We start from the raw sequence: 20,665 nt of genomic DNA, 5'->3' as shown, positions 1-20,665 counted from the left end.
ACAAAAGGAAAATACCGAGAGAAAGACAAAGAAAGAGAAAGAATGCAATGTCGTACATAATCGTGTACGGTGATAGTTATAAAATTTCCCAAGAGAATTAATGGGGATATCGAACTGACGATAACCGTAACGATAGGGAGATTCGCTCGTACGCATCGAATGCGTAATGCGTGATTTGCAATTCTCTTCTTCTTCTCTCTCTCTCTCTCCCCCTCTCTTTCTCTCTGTCTCTATTTTTCTCTTCCTATTTTATATCACTACGTCCGGAAAATCCTGGAGAGTTATAGTGACTTTGCGCAACCGGTCTTCTGCTCTTTTTCTCTCTCTTTCCCTTTCTCTCCCTCTCTCCCTCTCTCTCTCTCTCTCTCTCTTTCTCTCTTTTCTCCTCTGTAAATCCGTCCTTTTGCCACGCTGGAAGGGAAGCACTTTAGTGCAATCCTTCGCCGTAAGAGAGAAACTCGAAGGGCTCACATTTTCGAGATATCGCCATCGTCTATTCGCGTATACTACTTACGTACCCAACTTATATATATATATATATATATATATATATATATATACACACATATACACATATATGTATGTATGTATGTATGTATGTATGTATGTGTATAAGTACACATATATATATATTTACTACCAACGCGCTCTCTCGACCTCTTTCTTCGAATAATAATACGAACATCAAGCGGCGGGCTTGCACGCTAAATACTCGCAGGAGGCAACTGCATAATTGCTTTTCATTCATCCATTTTCTCCGGGCTCTTCCTTGTTTTCCGCTCGACGCATTCATGGAAGCCGCCCACGATCGCGTTACTTCGTTCGTCGAAACTTTACGGATCCTCAAATACATTCGAAACTTCTTCAACTTTGTGGCAGATCGTGTTCGCGCGATGCCGCGTCAGTTATCAACGAGATTTCAAACATTTTCGAATCTATTTGTGTATCTCTCTCTCTTTCTCTCTCTCTCTCTCTCTGTTCAGACTCTCTTTGTCTTTTAGTGTGAAATCCTATTAAAATTTAACGCGACGAATTATTACTCGTTTAAGCGTACAATTTCGTTTCGCGTTATATATAAAAAAAGAAAAAGAAAAAAAATAGAATCGTCTTATAGACGAGAGAAAAGAAAAGAGAGGAAAATAAAAGAAAAGAAAGAAAGAAAAAGAAAAAAACGAAACAGACAAAGAAAGAGATCGGAGAGGGTTCTCGAAAAAAGGTACAAATCCCTTGGTCCTCTTTTATAAGTTAACGATACAGTGCCGTCACTAAAAGCGATCTTAAAGTTTCCACGGAAAATCAACAAGTACGTGGGATTGAAGAAGTTTCCTTCTGAAAGAAAGAAAGAAAATAGAAGAAAGTACAAAGAGGGTGCAGATCCTGCTTCGAGATTTCAAAGAAAAGACGTGGTTCGAACTATAAAACATGGGATCACCGATATAAAGTTTTATTAGCGAATTCTCTCTCTCTCTCTCTCTCTCTCTCTCTCTCTTTCTCTCCGATCCTTCCACACGTTTTTCTTTCTACCCCCCTTATAGTTATCCCTCTCCGTATTCTTTTTATCCTATCCTTTAGAGAGAACTTTCATTGGTCTTCCACTCCTCCTAAGGCAATGGGACTTATCGTGTAATGTAGCTTAGAACACTATAAATGCGAAATGACGGAAGTCAAGCAAAAAAGGGGAAAGTATTGTATTATATTCTCGACGAAAAACGTGAATGAGAGAATAAGCGTCAATGTTTTCTTTTTTTTTCTACTTCTTTTTTTTTACCTTATAATTTTTTCATTGTGAAAGTGAATACTTGACGCTACGCTACCTAGGAATATTATAAGAGTTTCCTGTATAATTCGTAGACTTGGTAAAGTTCTTCGAAAATGAAACGAGGACGACAACAACTAAAAAAGGAAAAAAGAATGAAAAAAAAAAAGAAAAAATAAAAAACCAAGGGAAGGAGGAATGAGGATGATCATCGTTAGATGAAATAACTTCCGCCTTGTCTTATTAGAGTCAACTAATAATTTATTTCCAGTATATATATATATATATATATATATATATATATATATATATTACGCGCAACGTGTTCTAGAGTATTGAAGTACAAGAACAAATACTCTATCCCATTGTGATATTTTTCAAACTTTTATCAGACAACATATTTTTATCTCCTGATAGGGAGATATCGTGAAACATTGGATAGGATATATCCTGAAACTTTTTTATTAAATAACTTCGTCCAACATGCAAATAACAGTAGTTTCAATTTTCTCTCTCTCTCTCTCTCTCTCTCTCTCTCCTTCTCTCTCTATCTTTAAAAAATTATGAACATCTATTTAAAAATTGTTTATAGGTAGAGAAATATATTATACGTATGTTCGTATGTATTTATAATCACAAAAATAAGATTTCTATTTAATCGTACGTATTTAAAATTAATTATTTCGACGATATATAAACGAAAATAATGTTCTCACGAAATTAAATATTACGGATATATTTAGATATAGATATTAAATTGATTGCTCGTGTTAAATATTTTACTTTCTTATAATAATAGTACACTATTATTCTGAGATATAATCGTCTATCTATCTATCTGTCTATGACATCTAATTTTTGATTAAAAAGATCTATATTAGTATCTTTTTATATTCATTTGTTCTCATGTTATTCGGGAATTTTACGAGTAGCATCATATCGAGCATCTCCAATCATAGACACTTAATTGAGAATATTAATTAGTATATATAATAATAATGGTAATGATAATACTAACAATAAGAATCACGGACTATTAGCATTAACAGCTATTGTAATCTACAATACACCGAGTTATTACAGCTTAATTATCTATACATATATTCATTATTTTTGGTCGTTAGAATTTATATATATATGTATTCAAAAGTACACTTCATCAGAATGAAACGTATAACGAAATTAATAGTTAAGTACGAGTGAAAATTACTCTATTATAACATAAATCTATTGCAATATACATCATAGCTACGTACAAAGACATTCTTTTATTATCTTCGTTTAAAACTCAAATGAAAAAATTTCGAAATATGAATATATATTAATAACAAATATAACGAATACCTTTTGTTATTATATAACATTCGTTTTGATAGGATTTTTCGATTTTACTGTGAACTAGTTATATAACCTCCAGGTTGATTTTTCTACAACACATCACATGTTTTTCTATCCTCGCTCGCAGATATGCATGCTTCGATCTTACCCCGGGGCTTTTTCTCTTTACTTTGTACCAAGAGAGATGATACGAAAGTGATGCGAAAGGTTTTGTTTATTTCACCATTCCGTTATTTATTGATAACATCGATTTTATCGAATATCGTATGGAAAAGAACAAAAATCCAAAAATACTGAAACAAGTCAGTCGTATATATATATACATATATATATATATATATATAATATTAAATATATAACTATGTATATACCTATACATATATATATATATATATATATATACACACACACACGTGTATATATATAAGTACATGTGATAAAATCTTTTTCATGCTTTAGCATTGGTAAATCAAGTACATCTTCTCTTTCGATTCTGTAAACTACTCTTTGGTCTTATCGATGCTACTATTCGCGAAAAGAGGAAAATAAACGAAGAAAGGTACTAACCGAATCCAACGTTTCTGTAGGAGAAAAGAAAGTGGAACAGTGGGATCTCTACTGCGTGTCATACATTATTCAGAAGGGTTCATCATAATCGTGGAGCAAGCAAGAAGAAGAGAAGGAGAGAGAAGAGAAGGAAGGGAGAGAGGGAGGGAGGTTAAAGGATACCTTAGTTTCTCACGAACTTAAAAAGAAGCCAGATAACTCAGTTATGTGTTTGGCTGGAGGAAGATAGAGAAAAATTGATTTCACCCAAGTCACTGATATAATCGATAAAAGAATTTATTTGTTAAAAAAAGCAAATGATAATAATAACAGTAATAATAAAAATAAAGAAGGATGAAAAAAGGATTTATATCAATAGAACGATTTTGTTTCATATCCTCTGAGAATGTCATCTACATTTTAAAGAAAAATTTCACTTTAGGTTTGGGACTTTATCACGAGAAATTAAAGATATTAGATATTTATCCAGTTAAGGTTTACCATTCTACGCATTAACCACTTCATTAATTTATCTCAAGCACATTTTCCTTCTACTTCCGCGTATATATCTTCAGTTTATTTGTACATATTAAATACATGTTCAAAAATGTATTCTGACAATATAGTAAAGTCCACGTTGTGTTTAATAGTCCGTTATACTCGTAACCAGTTAATTCCGTTCATTTCATCAACACAGAGACTCAATTCGTCGAGAAGGTACTCCAGAGTGAGAAGAAACGGTGGAACGCCATTTATCGTTGGAGTCGTGGCTGGAATCGTTTTGTCTCAGTATTTCTTCGAGTGCTAGTGGTTTGAGTCCAGCACTAGAATAAGGAAGAACAGCTGTGGCGAGGGTGTGGTAACTCCAAGCTTCCTGTAGTTTCAGGAATGTCTATGGGCGATAGAAAGAAGGAATATTGGCCTATTTCAAAATTCATGACTGTAAGACATTTACGAAACAAAACCAAAAAAAAAATAATAACAATAATAGTAATACAAATCATACAAAGGAAAAAAATATATATACATATATAAAATGTTCGAAAACACACAAGTTAAGAATTTTAAGATTAAGCAAGAAGTGAGACGTGGTTTAGCCCATGCAATATGTATTGGTCGTACGTGCACGATATTCTATTGGTCTTTTATTGTTATACGCCATTCTCTTTCTGGTGGTTCTCTCTATCCCACGGTAATCCCATGGGAACATTTCTCCGTTGTCCTTGAAGCGCGCTTCCATTTTTATGGGCCATAAGGGAAAATAAGTGCGACGAGGAAGGTCTTGGATAGGTAAGGAGCCACGGGTAGAAGACTCGTAGACTCGTAGTTTTAGTAGAACTTCCCAGGGACATTTTAGATCACCTACCATTGCCTTTCCCTCCTGTTCCCTTTTCTTTTTTTTTCCTCCTTTCGTTTCTTTTTCTCTCTCATTCTCTCCTTTTTTTCTCTTCCTATTTTTTATTTTCTTACATCTTTCAATCTTTTCTTACCTCCACTTTCTTTCTCTCTCTCTCTTTTTTTTTTTTTTTTTTTTTTATCGTCGCGTAAAATACATACGTACGAACGGCTGATCATCCCTGACAATAAAAAAAGTTCTGTGCGGTTTTCGTCCCGAAACTTGTTTTATGAAAATCGACGCCGTAAAGTATCGAGCATTATCTTTTTCAATACGAACCTCTGTGTCATACTGTGTCACCTCGATCTTACAATTCTCGACCTTTTAAGCCGGGATTGCGAAAGTTTAAATTTCTCCTCGGACTATCGTGGAATCTTATCATGACGTTTCCATCGAATGAATTTCTTTTTGAAATGTTAAATAATTCGAACCAAAGCCGTTCTCAAATGGTGATTAAATTTCTTCGCTTCAACTGCTAAGTGTTCGCGCAGGTGTCCAAGATTTCTCGAAACCATTTCTACAACCCTTTGAGCAGTACAAACGTACATTTACGTCATAGCTTAGCCAGCTTGGGAAACGTAATACAAATCTAAATGTAAATTTTGTATTTTATACTGAAGTAGTAATATTCCCGTTAATTTACGTCGTATGCTTTTGATATTTCTCAATATATATATATATATATATATATATATATATATTACTTTTATTTAATTATTTAATAGTTTGGTATAGGGATATCGTTCTTAGTTCTATGACATTTTGAAATTCAGTTTAATAGTAAAATTCGAAGTTCAAAGGATTCATTTAAATGCTCGCATCGACAGGCTAATTAAATTTGCAAGAGAATTCAAATCGTAATTATCATTAGCGGTTAGAAACCTTCTTGTTACTGAAATTAATTCGATTGCTCTGTTTCTGGACGTTGTACCTACGGTTTTCCGGTTGATTAGAACAACAGGCCCTATCAACATATCACGCTTGCAAACCCTTCGACGAGTACCTACACACGATACATATACATAAGCGTAGCTACACGATTTCTCTTACTAACTCTCTGATATTACATAACAAGATAATTTGGCTATAATAACATCGCGTTAAAATTTCTTTACAAAGATTAAAAATATATATTCCTTTCATGATTTTTATAAAGAGTTTCGGTTTAAAAAGCTCCACGTGTTTCGAAGAAAGAAAAAAAAAAGAGAAAGAAAGAAAAAAAGTTAAGCTAAAAAGCTCAAAACTTTTACACACTTTCACGAACGGTCACAAAAAAGTTCTTCGAAGAAGTTCGTGCAATCCTTAGAAACACTAATTAATTCTCTATCCGTGGCACGTGGAATTGATATGGTTAAATTTTCCTATCAATTCGCTCGGAGCTCCTCAATTAAATGTCGACGCGTGTTATATTTTTTCTTTAGAATCAATATGAATGAACTCAAAATGCATTCAACCGGCGCACTTTCCCACGCTAATTAATACAACTGCCTGCGGTTTTCCACGTGGCAAATTTCATATTTATGCACAAGTACAAATATCATAGTGAAACTGTGTGTACTCTAAAAGAGAAAAAAAGATACTGGAGAAAAAGAGAAAGAGAGAGAGAGAGATAAACAGGAAGAGAAAAAAATTATTAAGATTAACACATTATCGACGTACATTTAGAATCTTTTACTTTATTTAATGCGTTGTCCATTAAAACTTTTTGAGCTTTCGTATATACATACATACGTACATTATCTTCCTGATATTTTATTCGAATGAATAATTTATTCGCCCTTTCGATGCAGCGTGAAATTTTGTCGGAACGTTTATCTTTTCACTTTATTACGTTGAACGAAATGATGAACGTAAAATTAAAAAAAAAAAAAAAGAAAAAAAAAAGAAAAATGAAAGAAAAAAGAAGAGAAAGAAGAAAGAAAGAAAGAAAAGATAAGGGAAGCAACGAGAAGAGAGAAAAAGCGGAAAGGATCGTAACTGTTTGCCCGTCAAGGGTCGTTACGAACTGTAAGATCCTAGAACGTTCTAGTTGGCTCAACTCTTGCTTGAGAAGGACCAGACTGAGACGCCCCAAATCGGATGTATACACTGTTGATTGAGGCTTGCCTACCACCTTCTCCAACATTTCTCCCTCTCTCCTCTTCTACGTTCTCCATCTTCCCCTACACCCATCGTTTCGCGACGTCCTTCACCATTTCAAGATTTCTCGCTATGCAGCAACTTTGGTTAAATAGATTACTTGATTGGATTTATACGAGAAAGGGAAGGAGAGAGAAAGAGAAAGAGAAGAGAGAGAGAGAGAGCGAGAAACGAACAGTTACACATTGTTTCGAATAAATAAAATGTCTACTGAAATATTAATTTTCATCAGTTCGATTGACGTTTCAATTTCAATCACGAATAAAATTACATTTGTAATTTCGAACAAATAAATAAATTATATTGAAAATCGTACATTTAGCATTTAAAATAATATTTTATATATATATATATATATATATATATATATATATATATATAATTTCAATGTTTTTATCGTCGAGTAATTTTCTTCGTGTAAATTAACCCAAGATTTCTAAGATGTTCGGGATAACCGAACGGTTGGTACGGACAGGCAGGTTCGTTACCTCCTTCGTTTTACCTTTTGCAACGTAGCAGAAAAAGCGAAGCCACGGTGACGGAGTAAAAGAAAGTAACGCGAAAGTCGTTCTCGTCGATCCTACGGATTCATTATTCACCGGAACGGAGTAGAGGTCAGATGAGAGAGGCAAGGATAGGGTGTACGAAAGAAAATGGAAGGTGGAAGAACGGAAGGAGAAAAAACAAGAGGGAGAGAGAGAGAGAGAGAGAGAGAGAGACTGTAGCTAGAAACTTACGCTTGACTGACGAATAATTACTACCCTATGGGCAAACGATGACGTCAGTAGTTACTCGAAGTTTAAGTCAATCACTATCTCGCTTTACTCTTAACAGACCAAACGAGCTTCTTTGATTTTTCATCTCAATCGGAAACTTCTCGTTCTAATACACGGACGAACGATCCAATTGTCAATTATTGACAATAATTTATGTTTGTTTCTAATAATTATATATATATATATATATATTCTTCAATCTCGTAAAAGGGATATTTAGATATTTAAAGCATCTCTCCACTTGACATTTTCTTTTTCATCGTTATTACTTGCAGAGTCCACAAAAAAGTCCATGTAAATCGTCCTTGAAGATTTCTCAAGGGGTGAAATGTTAATTTACGAAATACGTCCTCTCTACGTCCACATTATTCTTTGAAGATAGCTTTCAAGTCGATTGCTCGTCGTGGCGATGCCACGAAAAGAACAAAGAAATATCGCGGAGAAACGTCCAAAAAAAAAAAAGAAAAAGAAAAAAAGAAGAACGGTTTACTCCGTAACTTATTCGGAAGGAAAAAACAAAAAAGAAAAAAACGTTCTTCTAGTATAATGATATCGAGGAAGGTTTCTGGAACAGTTTCTAATCTCGTCACGTAGATACTTTGCAACTCCCATATTTCTCTTAATCTTTGAAAGGACAATTTGGACGACTCACAAGGAAAACTGTAACTTGTAGGTTACACACGATGCACATCGTTGTGTCTTGACTGAATATTAATTAAATTTCACAATGCTTGGCATAAATGCGCGCGCATTCGATGTATACGGCATTGTATGGTCGTATCTTGATGTATATGTTTATACATACACTGTGTAACCCATATAGTGTGTATTTAGTTCGTAATAGGACCTCGGTGCAGTTTGCATATCAATTCTCTAGGTATAAACTATACCGATAACAGTACTATCGCTTGCTTTACCTATGATCTAATTTGTCACAGCTAATCATTATCTAACGAATTTGTATATTACTAATTCCGAAACGTGAACATAAACAATGGAATTTAATGTTTCGAATTTAAGCATGTCCAGAGATATACTCGTCTATTTGTTAAATAATTATCCATAATTTTCTTTCTCTTCTGTTTTTTCTTTTTCTTTTCTTCTTTTTTTTTCCTTTTTTTTTCTTTTTTTTTCTTTTTTTTTTCTTTTTAAGAAAAATATATAGTTTTTTATAGATCCAATTATCTTACCTGTCGATTCTGTCAATATCTTTAAAATCAATCTATCATGTAATAAGTTATTTCAGATCTTTTAATTGATATATAAAAGGTATAAATAGATAAATATAAAATATATCAAATAATATAGTATGTTAACAAAGCTATAATATTTGTTAGGATCTGTTAGCAGATGTAAAATAATTCTGTTTACATATCAAGATCTATAATGTCGTCATTACGTTGGAAAAAAAAGAATAACTTAACTTTGCTTATGTTTGAAGGGGAAAAAGAATTTCACGATTTCCAAAATTACCGTGTGAATATTTCTCTGATTGACAACATTTGGAAAAAATTCAAAGTTCTAAATAATTTAATTTTTCGTTTCTTCACGCTGAGCTCATAAAGTTTTAATTAATATATAGATGTAGAAAGCTTGTGACACCTCCAAGGCTCCAGCGGTACAATCAGGCGGTAAATGAAAAATGTGTGCACGGGACAGTTCGATTTGGAAAAACGAGTTTAAGAAACTTGAACCTCATTTTTCCCCACGATCCGTAGTTTTTACTATGTTTGTTTGTTTGTTTCTTTCTTTATTTTTCTTCTTTCCTCCATTATTGTAAAAGGAATCCTTATTTCATAAAAATATCTCACTAAAGTTTTTATTTTTGGCTTTTGTTCGTTACGACACTTCGAATATATAAACTTTCGAATGCAAATCGTCGATGTTTTTTTTTTTTGTCTTTTTTCCTTCTTTTTTTTTTCCCCCTATAGGAAAAACAGAGAGTGTTATCGTATCGCTGGTAGATATAAACACAGACACACATGTATTGGAAAAACAAACCTTAGCTATAGATTCTCAGATGGGTGGTATCTCCGTCGGGAAATCAACATTCTCTGTACTGTCAGCGATAGTATGCGTTTCTAAAACAGAAACAACATGAAATTTGAAGATTTTAATCGGTGAGCGTATATACCAAGTATTTACTGTCGATTTTTCATTACTCTGCTTTTGTTGATACGTATATATGTACGTAAATAGGTAGATAGGTATAACATTCGAATAATATCGAACATTATAATTTTACGAATCAATACGATCCTATATCATTGAATTTCTCTAATGAATATATCAGAGATATCTCCGAAAATGATTGCACGTTGATGTTGCTTTAATATACTTCAAATATAATATATGTACATTTCGATCTCTTTTTGCACGGTCTTTTTTTTTTTTTTTTTTTTTTTTTTAATAATAATACGATTTTCTTAACGCATTGATTAATTTAGGGAAAATTTCACGAAAATCATACGCGTATTTGAGAGAGAAAAAAATTTTTTTTCTCGACGCATTAACTTTCTATATGAAGCACAATGTTGTTTTTAATAAATGCATTTTTTATTTTAAATTGCTTTTATATATATTGTTTGCATCGGTTTGACACAAGTTTTATATTTTTTGTAAATCAATTTTTGCGTGACTCTTTTTATACGATATTTATTTAGTTTTTTTTTTTTTTTTTATGCGGCACGTATAAAAACCGTATAAAAAGAGACCCATGTCTACATTTACCACGTATAAATAATGAGAGAAGCAAACGATACTAATGTAATTAATCACAGTATCATTCCTCTTCTTTTTTTTTCTTTTTCCAGTGTTCGCATTCCGTTTCGGGGGAGTTTTCCGAGCGTGTGGCAGCTCTATTACAGTCATCTTCGACGCAAGACGACTGCTAGTTCTCATAGGGAACTATCCAAGGCCATCATCCCTCTTCCAAACACGAAACCATTCGAACGGAGGGATAAGTTTTCAAGAGAAAACTCAACGAAACACAAACACATCGCATAATCATAAGACGTATTATACTAATTATTCTTGTCAAATTAATTCGCAAACAATTAACGCGTTTATAGGATATCGCGTGTATGTATCATTTAAAATGAACACTTTCGTTTCTCGTATCGTTTCGTGCGAAAAAAACGATAAGAGAAAGAACAATCGTCCGATTATTTTCGCACGTTGACTCGCATCATCGAACATTGATACACTCGATTTACTATGTCCACAGAAATAGCAAACCGATTTCCTCGAGTTTACGTCGAAGTTACTAGCGTTACCGCGCATAAGCCATAAATGATAACACGGAGAATCGTTATTATTAGAATTCGATATCAATGATAGTTTGCATTGAATCGATAAAAAAAGAAAGAAAGAAAAAAAGAAAGGAAGAAAGGAAGGAAGGAAGGAAGGAAGAAAAACGTAAAAGAAAAAAATATATATATCGAAAGCCGATTGTGGAGTTTAAGACAGGGAACAAATTCTTGTAAGGGACGTTGCGTTAACTGAATACAAGTTGGATTGTGAAAAGAATGAAAAGAACGATTTTGTAACGAATGATATTATTCTATTAAAAAAAAAAAGAGAGAGAGAAAATATGATATCGGTATCGATCGTTTATTCAAGACTGATAGGAGGTTACATAAACTGCGTCAGTCAATTTATAAAACTATTCTGTTACTATTTGCGATGTATCTATAATTAAATTAAAAAAAAAAAAAAAAAAAAAGGTAAAAAAAGAGAGAAAAAAATTATAAAAAAAAAGAGAGAGAAAAAGAAAAACAAGGACGACATGAGATAGAGATAACAATCGTTAAGAACGTAATAAACCTTACGTGTTTGTCTAATATAAAAGAGAGTGTCACTTGGAAACTATCTTTCTAAGCGTTAAATTATTAAGAGAGAAGCAGCGTGACACGTCGTAGAAATAAGCGAAAGCGATCACAGCAATTCAGGTTGCTCATTCGTCATAATTAATCACAGGGCAGTCAGCCGGTGTCGCTTTATTGGCTAAGTTACATGCCGCGCTTACATCGTAATGGCACCTTTGAATCTTCGTTTTAGTGAAATTGCTTTCGCTTTAGTTGGACGTAAGCGAACCGAGAGTACTTAGGCTTATATTTTGTCATAATTTTGGCATCAACGGCTAGGAGAAATAAAAAGTGATCGATTTCTCGCGTGCGAGGGGGAAAAAAGAAGAAGAGAGAAAAAAAAGAGAGATTGACTGACGAACATGTATACTTGCTTACGTAAATACTTAAGACCATTCTCGTAACGTTATTTTTTCTGGAGGAAAAATAGAGAAAGAAAGAAACGGAAAAATAAAAGAAGGGAAGAGAAAAGAAAACAAAAAAGAAAACAAAAGGACACATCGTCGGCACAAAGATTCGTTCGTCTAATCGTCAAAAAGAATATTGAAGTAGATATTGATAAGGGAGAGAAGGAATGTATAGATGAAATTACGTTCGTCCTTGTTCCATCATTCTTTTCTCGTAAAATAGAGTATCGTCGGAATATCTTTGAAATCGAACTCGACTAGACAATGATCGTTTCGCTCGTGATCAATGGATGGCACTTGAGTCTGAAGGAGGCGCTAGAGTAGTATCTAAAAAGGTGGCCCGAAAAGAGAAATTGCGAAATTCTCTTGTCATTTCGAGGGCCGCCATTGTTGCAGGCCACAGCTCCGGAAGACTGGTGTATTGTTTCACGATGGAAAGTAGCGAGCCACCCACCATCTTGGTATGAAACGAAACACACGGTACTCCCTCGGAAGACAAATGAACGTTCTTCCATAGCCTCTGAAGAACCTCCTTACCCCTCCGTCCATCCTCGCACGCGTACACGCGCGCGCACTCTAGAAACTCTTGGCCGTTCTTCGATATCACTACTTTCTCTACCATTACCACTACCAACCAACTACCCTCAACCCAACCACCACTAGCTTTACTACCACCATGAAACCCCTACCGAAGCACCACTACCAAACTTACTCGACCATTTTATCCGTCGATCAGAAAGTTTCGTGGAATTAATTAGTGGCACGTTAACCTTCTTCTCGACTCACACCGTACTTTCCTAACCGAGTCCTTACGAAGAATCGCTTCGTTTCTTTTACTTCTCTCTTTCGTTTTCCCTTATCTTCTCCCATTCCCATCCTCCTTTCCTTCGTATTATTCGCGAAAGATCACGATGCCAAACGTACGAATACTAATACACCTCTGATGGTGTCATCGAAACGATTACGTTAACGAAAATATTACCGTCTCTCGCGAAAAGAAAGTTTTAGAGATATCGCTTAATAAAGAACGTTCGTTAAATGTTCTAATCGCGAGGGTTTCAAAACGAATATGAACTTAAAACGAATAAAATTACTTTATATATATATATATCGAACTGTCATTAAGTTACAAACCTCGGCTAGGATTTCTAAGAACTTATAATGGTAAGATTATATTAGACTTAGGATTAATTTGTTAAGACTAGCTTGTAGTCTAGCTCGTAAAACCCAGCTGTCCTTGGCTTGTTACGTTTCGTTCTTGTATACATACATATACATAATATGTATATACTTACGCATATTGATATATATAATATATATATATTCGCTTGAAAAAAAAACTTCTTCTCCTCTTTCTTTTCTCGTTTAAAAAGGCAACCGAGCACAGCTGGGTTAAGGATCAAAAGGATCTGATTAAATTGCTTCTGCAAGATGCGTTCACAGGTGTGACATTGACTGTAACCGGTGTTTCGCGAAAACGCATATCGCAGAGAGTTGAACTTTTGTTTGAAGAGTTCGGATTAAACCCAAGAGAAATGTATTGCGAGAGCGAAATGGGAATTTATCGATAGATAACTAAGTAAGAGTACGAATAAGGATTAATAGATACAGGAGTTAGAATAACGATATATAGGAAGTTTCTTGATCGTTTAATTAGTAAATATGCGGTTTGATCACATATGTAGATATACATTTCGAGCTTTATTCGTGAATCAGATAATATTATCAATGTCGAATATAAAAAAAAAATGACTTAACCGAGATAATATTGAAATGGCATACATTTTTTTTTTCTTCTTCTTTTTTCTATTTCTTTTGTCAAATACGATCAGGTTAAGCTCGACGCACATACTCTTATCGACTTACAATTTTTGATATTTCTATTGAATATACGATTTTGAACGTATCGAATGTGCTATCGAAATTTTTTCCCTCGAATATGTGTCTAGGTAATTGGCCATCGATATGAAAGTGAACACGAAGTTTGTATACATAGTATAAATTATTATCTAGACGATAAGAGGCAACGGGTGCAGAACGTGAATTTACATAGGAAGTCGATACGTTTGATAAGCGTATAAAGTATATCTATGTAAATGCACGCTGATTTGCCGGCAGTTAAATGAACAAACTCAGATGGAAAAGTATTAAAAATGATAAAATATAATTATATATTATATACATACATTTTACGATTAAGGTGTAATTATCCGTTGGTACATATCGCTCTTGTAATCTAAAGGAAATATTATAAGTTATAATAGAGAGGATCCTTTCGCAAAAAAAGAAAAGAAAAAAGAAAAGAAGAAATTTGAGATTTTTTCCGACTTAAAAAAATATCAACAAAAACTAAAGATGTATGCACGCGATACATGGAACAAAAAAAATAATTAACTTATTGTATTATTATTATTATTATTACTACTACTATTATTATTATTATTATTGTCGTTGTTAATTGTTGTTGTTGGTGTTGTGATTGTTATTATTATTATTATTTTTATTATTATTATTATTATCATTATTATTATTATTAGATATTATTACTCAAAGTACTGCCATAATCGATCTCTACGAATACGACGAAGGAAAATATTTCCTAATGCGCTTAGATTAAACATTATTAATAACATTTCAATTTTATCTTCCCTAGATTTGATATTTTTGACACATAGATCGCTATACTTTGTTATAAATAAAATATTAGATTTTCTTTTTTTCTCTCTCTCTCTTTTTTTTTGTTTTTTTTTTTCTTTTTTTAATCTTCAGCACAAACTCCGTAAAAAATTTATGTTGAATCTATTCAAATGACATTTGTAAGATGCGTGATACATAAATTACCTATTATACGACGTATCATTAAAGTGACGAATATAATTGGTCACTTTGCGAATGCGGAACAATGATTCTGAATGGTCCCACGGCACAACGAAAATAATAAAAAAAACAGAAGTTTTTCGTTTTTTACAAATCGTTTATCACATATTTTATCCTGCACAGAAAAGGAGAAACGTTTCTTTTTCTTTTTTTTTTTTTCTTTTTTTCTCACTTAGGGTCTCTGAGACAGACTCGTATGCGAGTCTCGTACGTAATCCACAAACTTACAGGCAAAACTTGCGATTCTTTAAAAACAGCATTTACAAAACTTGTTACTCCCGCGAGAAATTCCATTCCGTCGCTCGTATTTTATCTGAGCTTCTCGGCTTCTATGCGAACAGATCGAATAATAACGAGCAGAAAGTTCTGAGTGTGTGTATGTGTATGTGTTTGCCCTTTTCGAACGTTTCGAATTTTACCAGGTGATTGATTACGCTATAACTTTTGTTGATCTAAGCAAAACTCATTTAAATTAACGAAGTCTCTCCAAACGTATGTAGGAATATGTACCAAATTTATTTCCTACGATTCTCTACATAATATTACTAAATTGTACCTCGACATTTATCTCTTTCGCAGAGATATTTGCAACGGTAGGTATGTTTATGAATTAAGCGTGAATTTTCACTGAATTTTCATTCGAACTCGTATCAGGAGGTTAAAAAAAAAAAGAGGAAGAGACAAAAAAAATTTAATACCCAGATACTTGCACATAGATTTACGGAATAGCACGATTTGTAAAATTTATATTACATATTGATTTTATTCTACTCCTTAGTATATCTTTTTCCGCGATGTTATTATTGATTTTATATATACACGGCACGCGCATTTACGCTCGATGGATTAGCAATGTTTATATTTACACAGAATGATGAATCGACGCAATCCGATGGCTCGGCTCGTCGACAAAATCAAATAGAAGCATCTGGATATCGAATGGATTCGAGTTTTATCCTACGGTAGAAAAAAATTCAATCGTAGATCCTATTAAGGATCTAAAGAAACGAAACTCGAAAAATTCATAATCAATGAAAATTGTAAAACTCGTTTAATTAGATCGTACGGTCCGTTGAAAGTTCGACTAAAAAAACAATAGAGAAGTTTATCGTTCGTGGAAAGTTTCATATGTATGTATTGTTCGACGAGAGCACACAACACCAACGAGAAAATGTTCTCTTCTTTTCATTTTCTTTTTTTCTTTAACTTTCTCTCTCTCTCTCTCTCTCTCTTTCTCTTTTTCTCTCTTTCTTTTTCTCTATCTATCTATTTATCTCTTTCTTTCGTACACCCTTCTAACATTTTCGCTTTCATTCTCTTTTAGGTTTCCAAATACTTTACTCTCAGACTATGTTCTTCCTCATCGAAACTTTCTTTAACTTCGTCAAATGACGTATCGTTTTCGTCTCACGTTTCAACGCACCAAGACGAAAATTGCGGCTTGTTACTAATTATAACTCTATCTTCCAGCTTGTTGGATAAACTAGAAACTCAATTTGTCAATTAGACCCTCTCGGACAAAACCGACAGAACTAGACGAAGAGATTATTTTTCAAGAATTATATATACCAACAATCGCCATTGCAGAAACACTGCTTATCCTTATCATTTTAAAATAACAGTTTCGATGACTGTTCTTCATTTTCATACTAGGAATTAAGATCGGTGCATCTCGCAGCTTTCACAAAACCTTTGAAACAAAAATGATGAAAGGAAAAGAAAGGTAGAAAGAGAGAGAAAGTGTCTCGGAGAATTTGACGCTGCTCATTAAGAATAGAGATAAAAAAACAGCACATTTCGTATACGAGCACATCTCACGTACAAGAGTCCTGTAGGAAGGAAAAAGGAAACTCTGGATGGTCGGAAGCAAGAAAATTTGTATATGGGCTTGAGAGGAGAAATGGCTCGGTGGACAAGAAGAAAAATCGAGCGTACTTCGAGAAAAGTGTAGTTCTCCGCTATTGCCACGGCACGTTTGCGTGACTCGACACGCGAGGTACAAGAGGCGAGAGATGTCAACGAAAGCGCCTAAAACCGTAAGAAAAAGAAGCTTTCTTTTTTATTCTTTTTAAGCAACACTTTCTCAAACGTTGTTTGCCTTTATCTTAAGAAAGAGCAATAATCTACTTTCCTCTTTCTCTACCATATATACATATATACATATGTAACTGTACGTTTTTTTATGTGTATGAAATTATTTTAATTTTCTTTCTTTTTTCATTTCTTTTTCCCTCCTTTTTTATATATTTCTTTCTTTTTTTTCTTTCTTTTTTTTTTTTTTTCATCGATGGAGAATACCGAATCGACGATCGTCCATTATTCATGGGCGATGGGGAAAAATGGAATATCGATTAATCGACGTTAAAACTAAAGCGAAAGGAACAACGATTATGATCGTATCTCATTGCATTTTTCTAGAAAACTAATGGTAAAGAAAATAAAAACGACGTTCGTTTCTATCGTTCTAAGGCGGTACATAATCCGAATTTAAATCTTAAGATTACATAATGCAAGTGGAAAAAAAGAAGATAAAAAGAAAGATGTTTAGCGTGAATACTTTTGAATGGTCTACCTTTTCTGAGATTCTGAAAAGGTTGCCTTTCCTGCACACCTTTCTATTCCGTAACGACTTCGTTCTGTGCCTTCGCCATTTTTCCAGTCTCGTTTCCCCTCTTTCTCACATCTTTCCTTCTTTTTTTATTCTTTTATTTATTTATTATTTTTTTTTTCCTTTTCTTCCCTTTCTTTTTTCCTTTTTAATATTCTTCTTATTCTCTTTTCATTTTTCCTCTTCTCGTTTGCAGCCATTCCCAAAGCTTTTTCGGAATTAATCCCTGGGCACCTACTACCTATTCCTAATTGCTTCCTGCTGGTAATACTTTCATTTCCGCGCCTCAACGTCTACCTAACCGTATTTTCCTATTCCTGACAAAATAATCTCTCTTTTCGTTTCTTTATTTTTTTCTATTTTTTTTTTTTTTTTTATTTTCTTTTTTTTCTCTCATAGCTTCATATCTTCTAATCGCTTAGTTTCTCGTCTACCGGAATTTCTTAGCTGTAAACTTTATCGAATGGATCAAAAATTGGGATAAAGTTGGTTAAACAGCTTGATTTTAATTTCGCGATTATTTATCAACGAAAAAGATATATGCATTCATACATACATGCATGCATACATACATGCATACATACATATATATATATATATATATATATATATATATATATATATATATATATATATATGTATGTATATATAGAGAGAGAAGGAGAGAGAGAGACAGAGAGAAGGAGACAAAGACAGAGAGAGGAAAGAGAAAAAGATTATAGAGTGCAAAAAGAGAAAGAGAGAGAAAGAATGAGTGAGCGAATAAATATTCATAATATCCGTCGTAAATAGAACGATCGTTATATTCGTTCGCACAGAGGAACTTTGTAATCTCCCAAAAGCTCGGTCGTTCGCTCGATTATACATGCATTTATAATGTTATTGAATATGGACGAAATAAAACGCGTTCGTGCGAACGGCGCATTTGAAAGTTTCTACATAATACTAATCCATGGATAATACGACGTTCGCATCCTACAAAATATTGTCTTCCCTTTCTCGTTTTCTCTTTTTCTTCCTTTTTTTTCTCGATCCCTTCCTCTTTTTCTTTTTGTGTTTGATTTTCCTTCGTTATATGACACACACACACACACACACACACACTTATATGAGCATTAAATAGAAGAAAAAAATAGCAGTTTTTCAAGAAAAAAAAAATAACGATATTTTCATCTATCATAATGGAGAGATAAATCCGAAACTCGATGCATTAACCGTTAATAATGATGATTAATCTTTATATTCATCATATAAATAAATGTTGACGATAAAACGTCTGATTGATTATATTCTTATACATGGATAATGATTATTTAATAGGAATAAGAATCTAAAATAATGAAATTTTTGTTGGAAATAATTTATCCCTTATTCATTTATTAATTCGATTCGATGATAAATAGAAAAGATATTCAAAAATTCGAAAATTATCCTTCGATTGAACCAGTTTAAATCTGATCCAATTGTGGTTACTCCAAAAAAAAATGATCCATCGAATAATGAAAGCTTTTAAACTCTAACCAGCTCGACCATATTTTTTGAGGCAACTCTTTCCGGAACTAATTTTGGACTAATCCGAATTTTTGGATAAGCGTACTTGATCGATCATAATTAATTACACTTCGGCAGCCTCAATTTCACCTGAAATAATTTAGAAAGAAAGTAATTAAATCTGGTTCGTCAACTTTCGAAGGGTACTTTCGATTCGTTTCGATAAAGCGAGAATGAAATTATTCTAACGGTGTTAGTGGAATTGAGTTTTCACTTCGAACGGTCGGCTTCGTTCAAAAAGGCCAAAAGGCCGAATCGAAAAACTTTCTTCGCTGTTTCTATGATAAATATACCGGGTGAATGTTAATGCCAAACAGTTGGCAACGAATCGTTTGGAACATCGAAAATCGACGAAGAGACTTTCCGTAATTGTTTCGCTCTGTTCACTGTAATCGGAAAAAAAAGAAATAAATAGAGAAGAACAGAAAGGTTAAAAGGGAGCGATCGCATTGCAGCTTCTTTTACGTTAGACGTAAGAATGCTGCCTTTCTCGCTTCAATGGAACGTGCAATTTAGTTTAATTAAATTCAAGTTTACGAAAAGTTTTGAACGAAGCTTTTGATACGAACTATCCATTCTATCTATCTCTTTATAAACGACAGATCTAAAGGGAACATTGTCTATAATATATTATAAATGGAAAGAGAAATGAATGCTAAACTCTTTTAAATATAGCTGAATGAGATCGAAAATGCGTTTATTTCGTATTTTCGCAAAAAAGGAAAGAAGAAAAAGGAAAGAAAAAAGAATCGTACGAATGACAATAGGAAGAATAAAAGAAAGAAAGGAAAGAAGAGCAGGCACACGCATTGGTGTGCGCATATATATATATATATATATATATATATGTATATCCCTGGTACTCAGCTGTTCTCTCGGCAAGTTGTTTGGTCCAAGAGCTATATGTTCAGCCAACTAGTTAATATTTATTAGCTACGGACAGAGATATATGCTCAACAAAGTACACCTGCTTCAAGCTTTGGTATGAGTATAGAGAAGGTGCTGGCCTCGTCCCTCTTAGGAGGAACTATATAAGTACGTTTGTGGCATCTTTCTATGGAAGTTTCTACCGGTTCCTACTCATTCAAGAAATACGAGAGTTCTAGAGAATAGAAAATCTTCGTGTGCGAGGAATATTTATTCACAAAAAAAAAGAAAGAGAGGGAGAGAGAGAGAGAGAGAAGAAAAAAAAAGAAAAAGAACTTTCGTTAAATTTCAATGACAAAAAAGGGCGAAGCTTTAACTTCGCCATATTATCTCACTCGTCTTTTATTCTTTTCTTTTTTTTCGATATTCTCTTCTTCTTTTCTTTTCCCTATTTCTTTCTTTCTTTCTTTCTTTCTTTTTTTTTCATTTTATCTCAGATTTTATTTTCAAAAGATATTAAAAACGATAGTTCTGGTTT

General features: G+C 33.3%; 2 long non-coding RNA genes across 4 annotated transcripts in view; one reads left to right on the top strand and one right to left on the bottom strand.

The window, feature by feature from the left end:
* Positions 1–17,308, top strand: part of LOC127064165 (uncharacterized) — a 52,760-nt gene extending 35,452 nt beyond the window's left edge. For 2 of the 3 annotated variants that reach the window (XR_007781604.1, XR_007781603.1), the window contains exon 3: positions 10,765–15,195. This is a non-coding gene — a long non-coding RNA (uncharacterized LOC127064165). Of the gene's footprint in view, positions 1–10,764; positions 15,196–16,571 lie in introns of those variants that run through there. The other variant, XR_007781605.1, reaches the window with a different exon arrangement.
* Positions 9,232–10,795, bottom strand: LOC127064166 (uncharacterized). The gene is made up of 3 exons (XR_007781606.1): positions 10,682–10,795; positions 9,953–10,032; positions 9,232–9,876 (listed from the first exon to the last, which is right to left on the bottom strand). It is a non-coding gene; the product is annotated as an uncharacterized LOC127064166 (long non-coding RNA).
* Positions 17,309–20,665: the final 3,357 nt, after the last annotated feature.

This window comes from Vespula vulgaris, chromosome 5 (genome assembly GCF_905475345.1).
Source record: "Vespula vulgaris chromosome 5, iyVesVulg1.1, whole genome shotgun sequence".
NCBI classification, from domain to species: Eukaryota; Metazoa; Arthropoda; class Insecta; order Hymenoptera; family Vespidae; genus Vespula; species Vespula vulgaris.
The sequence above is the reverse complement of the archived record's forward strand: the minus strand, read 5'-3'. Positions and strand labels throughout refer to the sequence as shown.